Here is a 14,375-nt window from a genome sequence, read left to right as displayed (position 1 = left end):
AGATTAAAAATTATTTGTGCATTCTCAAAAATTCAATTGCATATAAATTGTGGCTTAAATTGATGGGCAATACAAGTTGGATAATTAACTTGATTTATAGCTTTTCGGTGGTAGATAGGTGGCGATAGGTATAAAATGAAAGATACTTGATATATATATATACTATTCTAGAAGCTACATGTCAAGTTTGGTGACTCTAGCTCATATTATTTACCGAAATTGCTCAAAAAACAAGCTTTCGATATCGATTTTTATCGATTACTTGGAAACGGAGCAAGTTATCGAATATCGGAAACAAACTCGATCTGCGCGGGCATTGGGAGGACCTACAGCTAAAATTTCAAATCTCCAGCTCTTATAGGTTCTGATATCCCTGCGTTCATACATACGGACAGACAGACAGACGGACATTGCTAGATCGACTCGGCTATTAATGCTGATCAAGAATATATATACTTTATGGGGTCGGAGATGCTTCCATCTGCCTGTTACATACATTTGCACAAATACAATATACCCTGTTTACCTATTTTTAATGGGTTCAGGGTATAAAAATGTAATAATGTAACTTTTCGCAAAATTTTTGTTCTTTTTTCGAATAAAATTTCGATCTGCACAGGTAGTATCTAATTAATTAAACAAAAACAAAAAAGTCAAGAGTCATTAATAATGGGTGGAAAAGAATCCAAGGCAGATGATAACACTGCCAATGTAGTAAACGTGGTACAAGTTGTAGATACCACGCACTACTCTACTACGCATTACTCATTGTAATAGCATCGGTGAACCTCCTTCTGCATAAAAAATCACTGAGGAAACGCTACATGAGTAGGGCTAACGACTTAGACAAGGTCTAAGCCGCTGCTTAAATGCAAATAATTAAGTAGGGGAAGTGCCACATGGAATGGCACCAAATAGTCGAAAAAATAAAGCTGCATAGATATAATTTCGATAAATAATATAAGTGCCTAAATAAAAGGCGCACCAGTTTTGCAACCAACCATAATTAATCACACTGAGATTCTTGTATATGAATACAATGAAATAAGGAGTTTAATTAAGGAGTGGCAGCATAAACTCACAGAGTCCAAACTTCAGACATTTTACAACGTCTAAGGGATAACCTGGCAAACTTAAACGAAAAGTACAATCTCCAGCTTCATTTACCATCGGCATTAAACTCGCCGGTAACGTTTGATTGGTCACTCTTGACACAATCAACTGAAACCGAACAAGTAGAAGAAATAAAAATTGAAAACATGGCACAAACATGGAAAGGCTGATAATCTACAAAGTTTCAAAGACGCATTGAATCTAATTGATTCCCTAAAAGGTGCGCATGAAACATTAGCAATCAATTTAATAAAGACTAAGCTGACGTGCAATGCTAGAAATCTAATAAGCGATGAACAAACAATTGTTCAAATAATTGCCAAATCAACCAGCCAAAGTCAAAGAAGAATCAGTAGAAGTAAATTTTAGGAGACGCCCCAGAGTCCCCCGACTACCTACGTGACGATGCAGCCTTACTCAAAAAGCCGCCTTTGACGTTTGTCCACGATAAAGCCTGAGGACCCAACCAGGCTTGGCGTAATATCACCTAAGCCAACTGTGTTGTAATAAAAATGTATGCTATTTTTGATTCAATACAATAAACAAACAAAAAAAAAAAAAAAAAGGAGTAATTTTAGCAAAAATTACTTAATCTACAACAAAGAAATAGAACAGCGTTCAAGAAGTAGAAAAGTTGACAAAGTCTCTGGAAGGAACCTATGTATATCAACTATGGCTATCATTAGATCTAGCCACTAAGTACAGCACAACGCTGGCTGTCAAGGCAATGACTAACAACTGTACCATTGATAAGGTAAAAGTTATCATGCAGGCTGGCACATTCAGTAACATGAACGATGCTATGTCAAAATTTGTCAATAGTTTCACAGCAACAGGACATTCGAACACTGTCCTGTTCTACCAGCAACAACATAAAAGGGGTAATCGTGGAAATTACCGCGGAAGAGGTAATAACCACAATCATGGTTATCGTAACCACAATAACAATGATATAGGACGAGGCCGATATAGAGGAAACTCTATGTGCCGCGGTAACTCAAACAGAGGACACAACAATAATATCCGAGTCTTAATATTTATGTGTTATTTAAGAATGCACTAACCAAAAGAAAATTAACATTCCTTGGTGACACAGGTGCAGATATTTCACTTCTCGAAGCCCATTCCGATGTTTATCAAGACATCCAAAATAATACAATAATAAGTATCCAAGGCATAGGCCAGGGAGTCAAAAAGTCCCAAGGTCTAGCATCAATAGAGCTACAAATATACTACTATACTACTATATAATTCCACACGATTTTCATGAAGTAGATTCAACTTTCTCATTAACATGTGATGGAATTATAGGCATTGACTTTATAAAACGATTCAATTGCCAGTTAGACTTCAAACCAACTGAACCGATCTATAATATAGACGATTATTCTAAAGAAATAAAATTTAGATTAGAAATAGCATATAAATGAGCTAGACATTTGTTAGAAAAAGGTAAGGCTTATAGAAAACTTAACTATGATAAGAAGACTGCAGATTTTGACTTAAAAATAGGAGATAAATTATTGCTAAGAAATGAAGCAGGTCATAAGTTAGATTCAGTATATTGAGGACCATACACAGTAGAAACAATAGAAGTTAATGATAATATTTTAATTAAAGATAGCAAACAGAAAAAACAGAGAGAACACAAGGATAGGTTAAAAAAATATAATAACTAAAAATGTTCATGAATCAACCAATAAATAAAATGTAATACATTAAAACAAGAAAGAAAATAGAAAATAATGAATTTCTTTTGCTAAAAGCAAAAAAAATAAAATATTAATAGTATTATTAAAAAAAAAAAAATTTATTTATTAAAATTTTTCCTATACAACTAATATATATATAAGAAAAAAAAAAACATATACAACATTTTTTATATACACTTCATTTTAAGCAAAAAAAAAAAAAAATAATATTAATAATATATACAAAATATATACACTACTCTTTAAATTACTCCATAGAATATTACGTCATTTCTCTAAAAAGGGAGGTGTAGTGTATATATGCCTTAACAGAACACCCTGTATTTAAATAAATAAAGTATGTGGCACTTTGTTGCATACAATAACAATTATACAGTAAACAAGCCCAGAGCCACTTTATGTATTGGCTCTGTCTCATATTACGCAGCGCGGTTCACTAGCCTCACTAGCTGACCGTTTACGCTGCATATCCCACGCTCCATAGCGCATTTCATGAGCTACATATATGTATATGCTCACTAGAACAGGCATATGCAAGCTACACACTCTCGCTCTCTTTGTAGCTGTTAACTGATATCAGTATAAGAACATTACTGAATTCAATAAAGACATTATGAATATCCAAGCCAATCAGCACTGACGTGCTACTGCAATGCGATTTAAAGATTTTTTGGGCGGCGTTTTAAGTTGTGTCCGATTTGCTTCAAACTTATTTTCAAAGCTCTCAATAAGAACTTAATGAATACGTATTTTGACGATTTGGAAAATTCCACCCGCAACAGTGGTATATTGGCGGAAAACGGTTGTATGAAAGTTTTTTGTTTACCATCCGATCGGCCCCAAACTCATTTTCAAAGATATATATTCAAATTCATTTGAGGGTTGTTTCACACTTCTTGAAAAATCCATCCCTCCTTGGTGCAAATGGGGGTCGAAGATTTGGTGGATGACGTTTTGTGTTCAAATTTATTTCCAAAGATCTATAAGAAAAATCATTAGAGACGTGTTTCACATTTCTCGCAAAATCTTAATTCCTTCGGTGGAAAATGCATTTTTAGGATTTTTTTGGTGAATTTTAAGAGTTTTCCGATTTGCATTAAAGTTGTTTGATTCCCGTCCGATCAGTTTCAAAATCATTTTCAAAGCTTTTTTGATTTTATAACATACGTGCCACGGGCAAGGCCGGGTTATACCCGCTAGTTAAAAAATAAAAGAGTGCCAAAAAATACAAATAGGGTAAATTAAAAACTTCGGTAGCTAGTTCGACCGGCGGAGTACAAAATAATATAAACAAAAAAAAATGGATAAAATGAATCTTCGGAAACACAAAATTTGCGCTCGTTTTTAATTTTTTTTATTTCTAAAAAATAAAAATTATACACAACATGCATTCATATGTGAATACTAATTTGGGATAAGTACATGATCAGCGCTAAAAAACTAACAAAATTTATTTCTTCACCAGCCAAAGCGAAGGCAGTGAATAACAACACAAATACATATACACATGTATTTTGATGTAGCTATGCATCCATAATTCACACATACAAACATTGGTGCTTGCACGCCATTGGCTGAGACAAGAACTTCTCTGAGCATACACTGTCCAAAAATAAAAGTGAAATAAATATATGTGTGATAATTTCTTAACATAGTTATTGTACAAGTTGCGCCTTGTAAAAAAGGCAGACTGGCGACTAACTTCGTTGCTCGTGTCAGGGCATCAGCAAGCCGCGGCTTCGGCATTCGTTCGTCTGAACGAACAGCCGTCGGCAGGCATGTCGTGCGAAAACTCAAACGTCAGATGAAACGCCAGGCATGCAATTTTTCGTCGCATGCAAATGTATGGGCGTTACTCATCTTAGTGTTCATATTGTCTTTGGTCAGTCCATCGCCTAGTTGCGTGGGGAATCTATTAGAATGTGCGGTAAGAGTGAACTATGCGTGTTTTTGCTTATGTACCCTGGTTGGTCGCTGAGGCTACAGACTGAAAATTTTCGTTGTCATTTATATTGTGTGTTTCTTACTGATTGTTGCCCTGGGTTTGTTTGCTCCTAGAGTTCGTTGACCTATACGATTGGTAAGAAAAGTTTGTTGCCCTTGTCTGTCCGCTAGATTTATCATTTTGTTTGTATCTGTCGTTGTTGTACCCTTTTTGTTGTCTATTGCTACTCTGGTCTCGTCTATTGTTACTCTGGTCTCGTCGATATGATGTTCTGTTGCTATTACTGGAATTTCTTTACTTTGAACGAATTCTTTGTCTGTTTGATTGGTTTCGGCGCCCATTTGGTACCGACCCTCAGTTTGCTTGCTCCCTGTTACCAAATCTGTCTGATCTTTCCGGTGGTTCATTCATACGTCTTTTTGTAGTAAATTCCTTTTTCTGCAACCGCGTAAGCTGTTACTATATCGGTTGGGTCTCTACCTCTTACTGTTCATCCTAAATTCCGCGTACTCCGTTTAAAAATGTCGTCAAACATTGGTAAAAATATCTCTTTTGGTTTCGATTTTTGATTCACTTCTTTTTCTTCTACGATATTGAGAGGAGCCCTTTCTGTATCTGCTATCTTTTCGTACAGGTTTCCTACTGGGTAACTTTGAAATGAAAGGATGCCTAAATCTGCCATAAGAATATGTTCGGTTCTCTTGTCCGCAAAGTGGGCTATAAGCTTAATTTTAATTTCATCCCAGTTTAACCTAGTCCCCGACTGATGAAGTACTTCACTACTTTCTTGCATATGCAAGTTGGCGGGTTGTGCCGGGGGTATTTCCTGATCAACAGACATGGTTTCAAATGCTTTTTCTTCTCTTATATCTGAAATGCTACTAGTACGTTTGGCACCTCTTGTAGGAACTATTCTCCTAATCCTACCTAAGTTAGACATGAACGGTATTATGTTGTAAATAGGTAATTGTGTGTTGTAAATGTATATATATATGTTGCTTATATTATGTGTATAGTGTTAGTGTTATATAGTGTATCTTAATTTAATTATGTGTGTGTTAGCCAATTTTTCCTTAAGTTTCTTTTGTTTGTTTGGTGTTGATCCTCCGTGTAGTGAGAATGAAGTTTAGTGGTGTCTGTAAATGGTATAATATAAGTTTGTGTTGTTTATATTGAATATCAAATTCCTTAGCAATCGAGTGTGATTTGAGAAAGAAAAAGGAAAATTTTAACGTTTCAAACTCTTTCAAATGTAATTTGTTGTTTCTTTTGTTTATCATTCGTTTTTTGTTAAGGCAAGGTTCGTGCAAGGTGCAACACCTCGATGTCATAAATGTGCTGAAGCTAGGCTAAGACCCTTGCTCGCTGCAGTGATCTTGTCTAATGGCGGACAGACATCTCTATACATAAATCTGTTTGTCCTGACTGACTGACTGACTGATTGGTGATCAACGCACAGCCCAAACGTTAGAGCTAGGAAGCTGAAATTTTCACTGTAGTTACCTTATGTGATGTAGGTGCACGTGCAAGTGTGGAAAAATCGCGAAAAACGTTTGTATGTAACTTTTTTGTTTATCATCCGATCGGCCTCAAACTTATTTTCATGCCTGGCACAAAACATTGCCTCTGGCTCTACAGGGTAGCGGCAGCGGCGTCACCAATTAATCTCACGCAGAGGCATATCATGTTCGGGCAAGCCATACACACATTCACATATTTCACTTGCATATATACGTATGTATGTGTCACTCGTACGACACTCAAACTGTTTTGTCTTAGCATCGGCTTCAGCACTTGCTTCTTCTTGAAAATGGGTAAAAAGGGTATAATGTTTTTGTGCAAATGTATGTAACAGGCAGAAGGAAGCAACTCCGACCCCATAAAATATATATATTCTTGCCATGTCCGTCTGTCTGTCCGCCCGTCTGTCCGTATGTATTAACGCAAGGATCTCAGAACCTATAAGAGCTAGAGGCTTGAAATTTTAGCTGTAGGTCCTCCTAGTCCACACGAGTTTGTTTCCGATTTTCGATAACTTGCCGCGTTTCCAAGTAATCGATCAAAATCGATATCGAAATCCTGTTTTTTGAGCAATTTTGGTAAATAATAAGAGCTAGAGTCGCCATACTTGACATCTAGCTTCTAGAATAGTATATATAACAAGTATTTTTCATTTTATAGCTATCGCCACCTCCCCTTTACCACCACAAAGCCATTAATTAAAGATAATAAACCAACTTGTATTGCTAGTAGCGGGATGTGGCGATAGCTATAAAATGAAAGATATTTGATATCGATTACTTGCAAACGGAACAAGATACTGATTATCCGAGGAAAACTCGTACTGCGCGCGATTTACCATACCAGAGTATGTCACTGCAGCCTCCACCAAACCCCCTTGTTTGGCACCCTAAAAACAACAATTGTGCCAGTCAGGACATTCTGTGCTCTTCAACCCGGAATCAAGTTTCATCGACAGGAAACCACTCAGCAACAACGTTGCAACTTTATATAAATATTTAGAGCAACACCATACATTTTGTACAATAGTCTTAAGCTTTGATGTATACCACGTTTCGCTTTGTAGGCTGTTCAGAATAAACTTGTCATCCAAACTACTCAGATATCCGAAGGCTTTCTCATCAGACAGTCAGTCGGAAATCGCTAGACCGACTCGGCTTTTGATGCTGATCAAGGGTTGGAGATGCTTTCTTCTGGCTGTTACATACATTTGCACAAATACATAATACCATTTTAACCATTTTTAATGGGTTCAGGTAATAATAATAAAAACGAAAAATGTTTTCCATACTTAAAAATTAGATAATCCCTTCAACACTTTTTATATTTTAACATTGCTCAAAAATTTGGATAACTTTTACATTGTTTTTAATTATTTACTACATTTTATATTATATATTAGGAATTTTTACATTGTTCGCACACACCTTACATAGTATTATTAAAATTTTTAATATATTACAAAACATCTTATCAACTTGCAATATATAAAGAAACTACTGGTGGCCACATATTTTTATAACAAGTTATTTAATAAAACTAAAAATAGATCGTGAAAATATTCTTGTGCATTCCATGATAAAGTGTTATAACCAGCAAGAAGATTTTTCCAAATGTATCAGCCCCCTTACCTTTGGGTGAGGCACTCAGAACTGCCGACCAACACGCAGCACCATGAGGACAGAGCGTTCAGCTCAACTGTTGCTAGCCCAGATCTTCGGAATGTAATAGTAATCGTAAACAAATAAATTATGACAGAGGAGATTTGAAAAATACTAGAATCGCATAACATAAGTGGCAATGTCCAAATGTCTTTCGTTGCATTATGCTAACTTAAGAAACCTAGAAGAATCTCTCTTCTCGCAAGAGCCCATTAGGAATTCACGAATTATATCAGGCAGACAATTTTTTTTACTAACAGCTGCCCCTTATACTAAATCAGATTAGTGCTCAGGAAGGATCTCCGAAAACTATAAGAGCTTTGACTAAAAGATAGCCAAAATCAACAAAGGGGCTTAAGTCTTGCACTTTACTATTTTGGATTAGTAGAGAGCCCAAAACACTAAATTCCTTTGTTTCGAATTTAAACAACACCCTCTTTTATTATAGTGTAAAATAACACGGTTGACAAGCAGGAAACCTTGACGCTAGATTGTGTAATCCGCGACACATCCGATTGAACGTGGTTTATCATCCGGAGGGCACATGACCCGCTCCGGTGTACCAATACAGCAACAAATTGCTGAACCACAACACTCCGCACCAATCAGGCAGAACCTTTTAGAGCCACCGCGTTATTAGATTTAGAAGCCGGAACGCCAACCAACACATATTGAAACTGAGCAATAAATTAGATTAAACAAGTAAGAGGCTCTAGTCGGGAGTTCCCGAATAGGGGATATCCTGAACCCTCTTCTACCTACACCAAATGAGACTCGCGCTACAAGCTTATTTGCTTAAGCAAAAAAATAAAAAAAATATTTACCCCATTGGGAATTGAACCCGTACCGACAGCAATACTAGCCGCCATCTCTACTCGACAGCCATACCACTAATTCCTTTTCAACGAGAAAAAAGCGAATTAACATTGCAACACATAAACACATCACAGAATACAATACAATCCCAATCGCAATCGCAATGCTGTTGATAGAGTTCAATAAAGATGTTCATGAATGTGTGTGTGTACATACATACAGAAATTCTTGCAATTTGGGCTAGCTGCCGCAAACACGTGCCAATATAGGCACACGTTGCACGATCAAGAATATTTATACTTTATGGCGTCGTAGATGCTTTCTTTTGCCTGTGACATACATTTGCACAACTACATTATACCCTCTTTACCCATGACTGGCTTCGCAGCCAAAAGCGACCTGGAGCGACCTCATAACTGATAAGAACAGCATCTTACTTATAATACTTGCATTGCTTAAATTTCGCTCTCAACATTATTTACATTGATCTGGCGCCCTTCGCTTTAACGATCATTTAATGGCCTAGCGCATAGAGTTAGGTAAGTTCGTTCGCTTCGTGCATTTGGTACACATCGGCCACTTGCATTATTCAAACATACCATATTAACTGTCGCAATTGTCGCTTCGCTGCAATCGGCACGTACCAATTCGGGTTCGCTTGCCTTTGTAAACTCTTTGTAAACTCTTAAAATTAATATTAATCAGAGACCAATGTGGGTCTGCCTGCTATTCGAAACTCATAAAAAATATACAAACAAATTGAAACACAAGAAATAAAATAACAACAACAACCTGTTTTTAATGGGTTAAGGGTATACAAATATAAGCTACATAAATAGTCCATAGCGCAATGACCTGATACGAAAACGACGACCGGCCACGAGATATACAGGGCCCCTGTTGTGTCACTGGTGATATCAAGCTTACGATCGACGGGACAGAGGCAGTAGCACCCTATTCTATCGATGTTTAAGAACAAAGTTACTTTAATGTTGTAGGGGAGGGAGTTAAGGACTTGATAGCTCGATATAAAGAGGACGATTTAAGTTTGTAAATTAAACGGTGTCCCGTTGTCATATTTTCAATGTATAGTGAGAAACGGTTATAAAGTTCGATTTTTAATTGATACCGAATTCAGCCAAAATTACATTTAGTACGGCTTAGTTCAAAATTCCAAAATTCCATACGAAAACCCTTGTTTCCTAAGCTTCACTTCTGTCAGTCAGATATTCAGTTCATTTAGATATTCCCGGAAAGAATTAGTAGATTTTACAGACAAAAAAAAACAGAACAATATTGTAATGAAAGAACACACCAAAGCTCACAGAAGCCCCATAGAAAACTAAAAGTTGATTTTTATTTTAAGGTAGGAAAATGGAAAAGAAGCACTAGCAAAAGCATACGAAACATGCAAAGAAACTAAGTACGATAGACGGCCACAATGTGTAGAAATTGAAGCACGTGCGGCATGTCAAGCTATTCCACCAAACGGCACAACCGTGGAAGCGTTCCATTGAATATGACATCTTAACTAACCTACAGTGGATGTGACAGCAAAAATAACGACATTAGCCACGCCAGCAGCGGCAACAGCAGAGATAGTGATTAACTTTAACTTTCTTTACCTTTGTAATTTAGTTCGAATCAGCAACTGTTTTGAAACTATAGCCAAGAATTAAAGTCAAATTTGGCTTTTCACTAGAGCACGATATAATGCGTTTATTAATTGAAATTATATTATTTTATAAGTTATAGGGCTGCGATAACGGAGAATATCCATTTTTATTGCAGCTGCAACCCGTTGGAAGCCTGAATTTCAACAAAACACGAGACACTCCACCTTTCTCAGGAATCAGATTTACAGGGGCATTGCAAAACTAAGTAATATTTCTAAATTATTTAAGGGTATGGTCGGTAAACATATCTCCTTTGCCTAGACAGCATGGCTTCTCGCCGGGCAGATCTAAAGTGACCAATTTAGCGATTTTGTACAATTTTTGCATCCAGAGCTTTGAGCGTCATGTTGATGCAGTGTATACTGACTTTTCTAAAGCCTTCGATAAGGTCAGTCACGTCGTTCCCGTTAAGAAACTGTCAAGGCTGGGTTTTCACTCTTTTTTATTAAGCTGGTTAAAATCCAATCTGTCTGATCGTTATTATAGCGTACGCATTAACAATACTTTCTCCGCACCTTATGTCGCATCTTTGGGGGACCCTCAGGGGAGTTGTCTTGGTCCGCTTCTATTTAACTTGTCTATTATTGATGTAGGGAGTTGCTTACGTTCGTCCGATTATCTATTATTTGCCGATGACCATAAAATATTCAAATGCATTTCGTCTCAGCATGATGTACTGTTTTTGCAGAAGGACTGACACAACTTGTCTGAATGGTGTAAACATAACCAGTTATCACTGAACTTAGCTAAATGCTATCACATCACATTTAGCAAATGTTTTTATGCCGTTAGGAGTAATTTTTGACTCTAAGTTCTTTTTCATTGAGCATATAAACTATATTATGCCGATGTTTGGGTTTATTAGGCGCAATTCTAGCAAGTTAAAAGACCCGTCCACAAGATTATCTTTATATTCGGCCTTTATGCGGTCAGTATTAGAGTATGCTTCTTAAATCTTGAGCCCATCCGCAATTGTTTGGACACAAACAGGATTGAAAGGCTGCAAAAACAGTTTTTAAAATTTAATTTACATTGCCTTAACTTTGCTGACCCCTTACCGCCATACACAGCTAGGTGTCGACTAGCGCTGCTTTTTGTAAACAATTTTATTGTAGGAATAATTGACTGCCCTTTCTTCTAGCTTGCGTTAACGTTAATGTGCCGAGCAGATCTTTGGGATAACATTTGCCGTTTTCTGTGGGGATTCATAGAACTGCTTATGCAAATACGGAGCCTATGGTCAGATCACTAAAGCTTTATAACAGTCTTCCCAGTGAAATGCGGTTTGATTTTTCTGCCAATAGTGCTCATATTAAACATAAGCTTAAAGAATTCTTTCTTAAAAACTCATTAATTTTACATTTTCTTTAAGTTTCATATTTTCTGTTTACTTAGTTATTTATTAAAGATAATATTTTGAAAGTTAAGATAACCTGAAAGCTGCCAGTGTTGGTTAATAAATAAATAATAGGCGCGAGCCGATAGAAATGGTGCTTGCCCAGTTTCACTGCCGCCTCCCATAATAATAATAATAAGGGGAAATAATTTCTCCTCCATGTCATTTGCGAGACAGAATTGCTGAACTGCTTTCATGTAAGAAGGAGACGTTTTAAAAATACCAGCTCATTCTTCACTCCAACGAAGTTGTTTGCGTTGTCGGACCAAATCTGACTGGGTTTCCCACGAGTGACGATGAATCGTTTTAGGGCACTCAAAAATGTAGCAGTCGATTGGTCCTTGACTGGTTTTAAGAGATTGCCTTGCTGGTGAAGCAGATGAAAACGCTAACGTAGAAATTGACTTCCGACTTATAGAAGACTTCCTATCACAGTCTCGAAGAAACTCTGCCTCGCTCTTAAGCATTTCACACATCTACTGCTTTATACACTGTTCTCCAGTAAGTAGATGCATTTCATGAAATTGAGCGATGAGAGATAAGGCATGACGCCGAGGCAAAATAATGGTATGTTGCGCAGCCACACAGAGGAGTTCACCTTCATCCAAAAATGGTGCAAGAGATCCGATGGAGCTGGACTTTTTCACACTTCCGTGAGACCGAATCTCCCTGATATCATCTCACAAGTTCGCTCTCTGTACAAGCCGAAGTAGAATCCGAGTGCCGTGATGACTGTCTGCAACAGTAAGTCCATGATACCTTAAACGCTTCATAAATTTGTATACAAAACTGAATGTACGCTGCATGGAGCCAAATGAGTTCATATGCTTGCATCTAAGAGTTAAATCTGGACGTGGAGACTTGATGATCAGTACTTTTTTCCTCAATTCAACTCTTGAAATTTCAGGAAGACAAGACGCCGGCCATGTTGGCGACCATCTAATACATACGATGGGCTTTGAAACCAAACCTCCGATTGAGATAGGGCGTCGGGAACTGTGACTCTAGAAAGGATGCCAGCTGGATCTCTGTCCGTCGGAACATATCGCCACTCCATACTGGCAATATGTTCTTGTATGGCAGCCACATGATTTGCCACGAAAACATTGAATGTGAAGGACTCATCCCTAACCCAGGATAAAACCACGGACGAATCGCACCAGCAATAAAACTGGCTGACAAAGATGCCTGTCCGCTTGACCTCATTTATTAGATTAGCCAACAGCTTCGCTCCACATAATTCCAGATTTGGGACAGTCAATGTTTTTAACGGCGCAACTCAAGACTTGGAGCAAAGACTTGTGGCTAGCGGACTTCTGGCCATCACGTAGATGCAGGCTCCATAGGCCTCCACACTGGCATCGCCAAATGCATTAATTTCACCTTCGGATTCTTCGAAAAGCCCCACTATAGGAAACGAGATATTCCGAATGTTCCGAAAGCTGCTTAGCTGCATAGCTCCCTCCAGATCGTATCACGTGCAATCGGCAGGCTTTCATCCCAAGTCAATTGGTCTTTAGAAAGATTTTGAAGAAAGATCTTTGCTTTAGTCCATTGAGTAATAAAGAGACAGAGGAGGCGTTTGGATCGAAATCTCTTTTTCGAAACACTTCGTGCGCGATAGCGAGGTTGCAAACACAATTGAGTATTACTCAATGAAAAATTGCAAACCCAACACCCGGCTGTCTACAGCTACATCTGCCGTTGCCCAAAAATCAAAGACAACTTCAGAACATTTCCCATATGAACCAACAACAACCATAATCAAAACAAACGACTCGACAATAAAAATAAAACACCACAAATTCTGTCCCTGCTATCCCTTTTTGGTTTGAAGCTACAGCCTATTATCTAAGCTTCTACACTCTTTTAACTCATTGTGCAATCAATAATAATTGTTTTCTTTAAACATTCTATACCATTTCTATGTATAAGGGTATCAATGCCTTGACGCGCCAATTAGTTGCTGGCATGTGTGTCTCATCTCACACATATTGGTAAAAAATATGCAAGTATGTGTTTTCCAAGCCAAGGGAAGTATATGAAATTAAGAAGATTGCAACATTCTGTTGCGCATGTGACGTCACAGGCTAGGGCTTTGTGTATGCGATCTTTGCGTACAATAAAGTAACACATTATTAAATACATAAATTTTTATAAAAGACCCTATTAATATATTACTTTAATGTACGTAATAAAGATAGAAATATATTCTAAGCATCACAAGATATGAAATTCTTTAAAATGTGACGTCATAGTATGGCCTGCTGGCATTCAAATTTTCTACCTACTTGCGCCGAGACTCGGCTATGCAACAACAACATTAGAACCCTAATAGTGTAGTTGTTGTTTCTTGTTGGAACGACAGAGAAACCAGCAACAAACACAGTGGCATTATTTGTCCCATTTCTTTGCACTGAGTTTCCTATGTCCTCATTATCGCGCACAAACACTTGATGATCAAGACGGACGACGAAAAAAAAAATGGGGTTTCGTGCGTACTGTTGTTGTTTTGAAGTGATTTGTTGTTGCTTC

The 14,375-nt window shown here is 37.4% G+C and overlaps 1 protein-coding gene and 1 long non-coding RNA gene across 2 annotated transcripts in view; one reads left to right on the top strand and one right to left on the bottom strand.

Moving 5' to 3' along the window:
* LOC135430029 (uncharacterized) overlaps positions 1-14,375 on the top strand; it is a 49,133-nt gene that overhangs the window by 14,429 nt on the left and 20,329 nt on the right. The window lies entirely within an intron of this gene.
* Positions 10,870-11,832, bottom strand: LOC135430031 (uncharacterized). Its single transcript, XR_010436516.1, has 2 exons — positions 11,503-11,832; positions 10,870-11,444 (listed from the first exon to the last, which is right to left on the bottom strand). It is a non-coding gene; the product is annotated as an uncharacterized LOC135430031 (long non-coding RNA).

This window comes from Drosophila montana, unplaced genomic scaffold (genome assembly GCF_035044405.1).
Source record: "Drosophila montana isolate Dmon_TW-CO22-7 unplaced genomic scaffold, ASM3504440v1 contig_2794_1, whole genome shotgun sequence".
In the NCBI taxonomy this organism is placed as follows: domain Eukaryota; kingdom Metazoa; phylum Arthropoda; class Insecta; order Diptera; family Drosophilidae; genus Drosophila; species Drosophila montana.
Note: the sequence above shows the minus strand (reverse complement) of the source record. Positions and strands in the feature narration are given on the sequence as shown.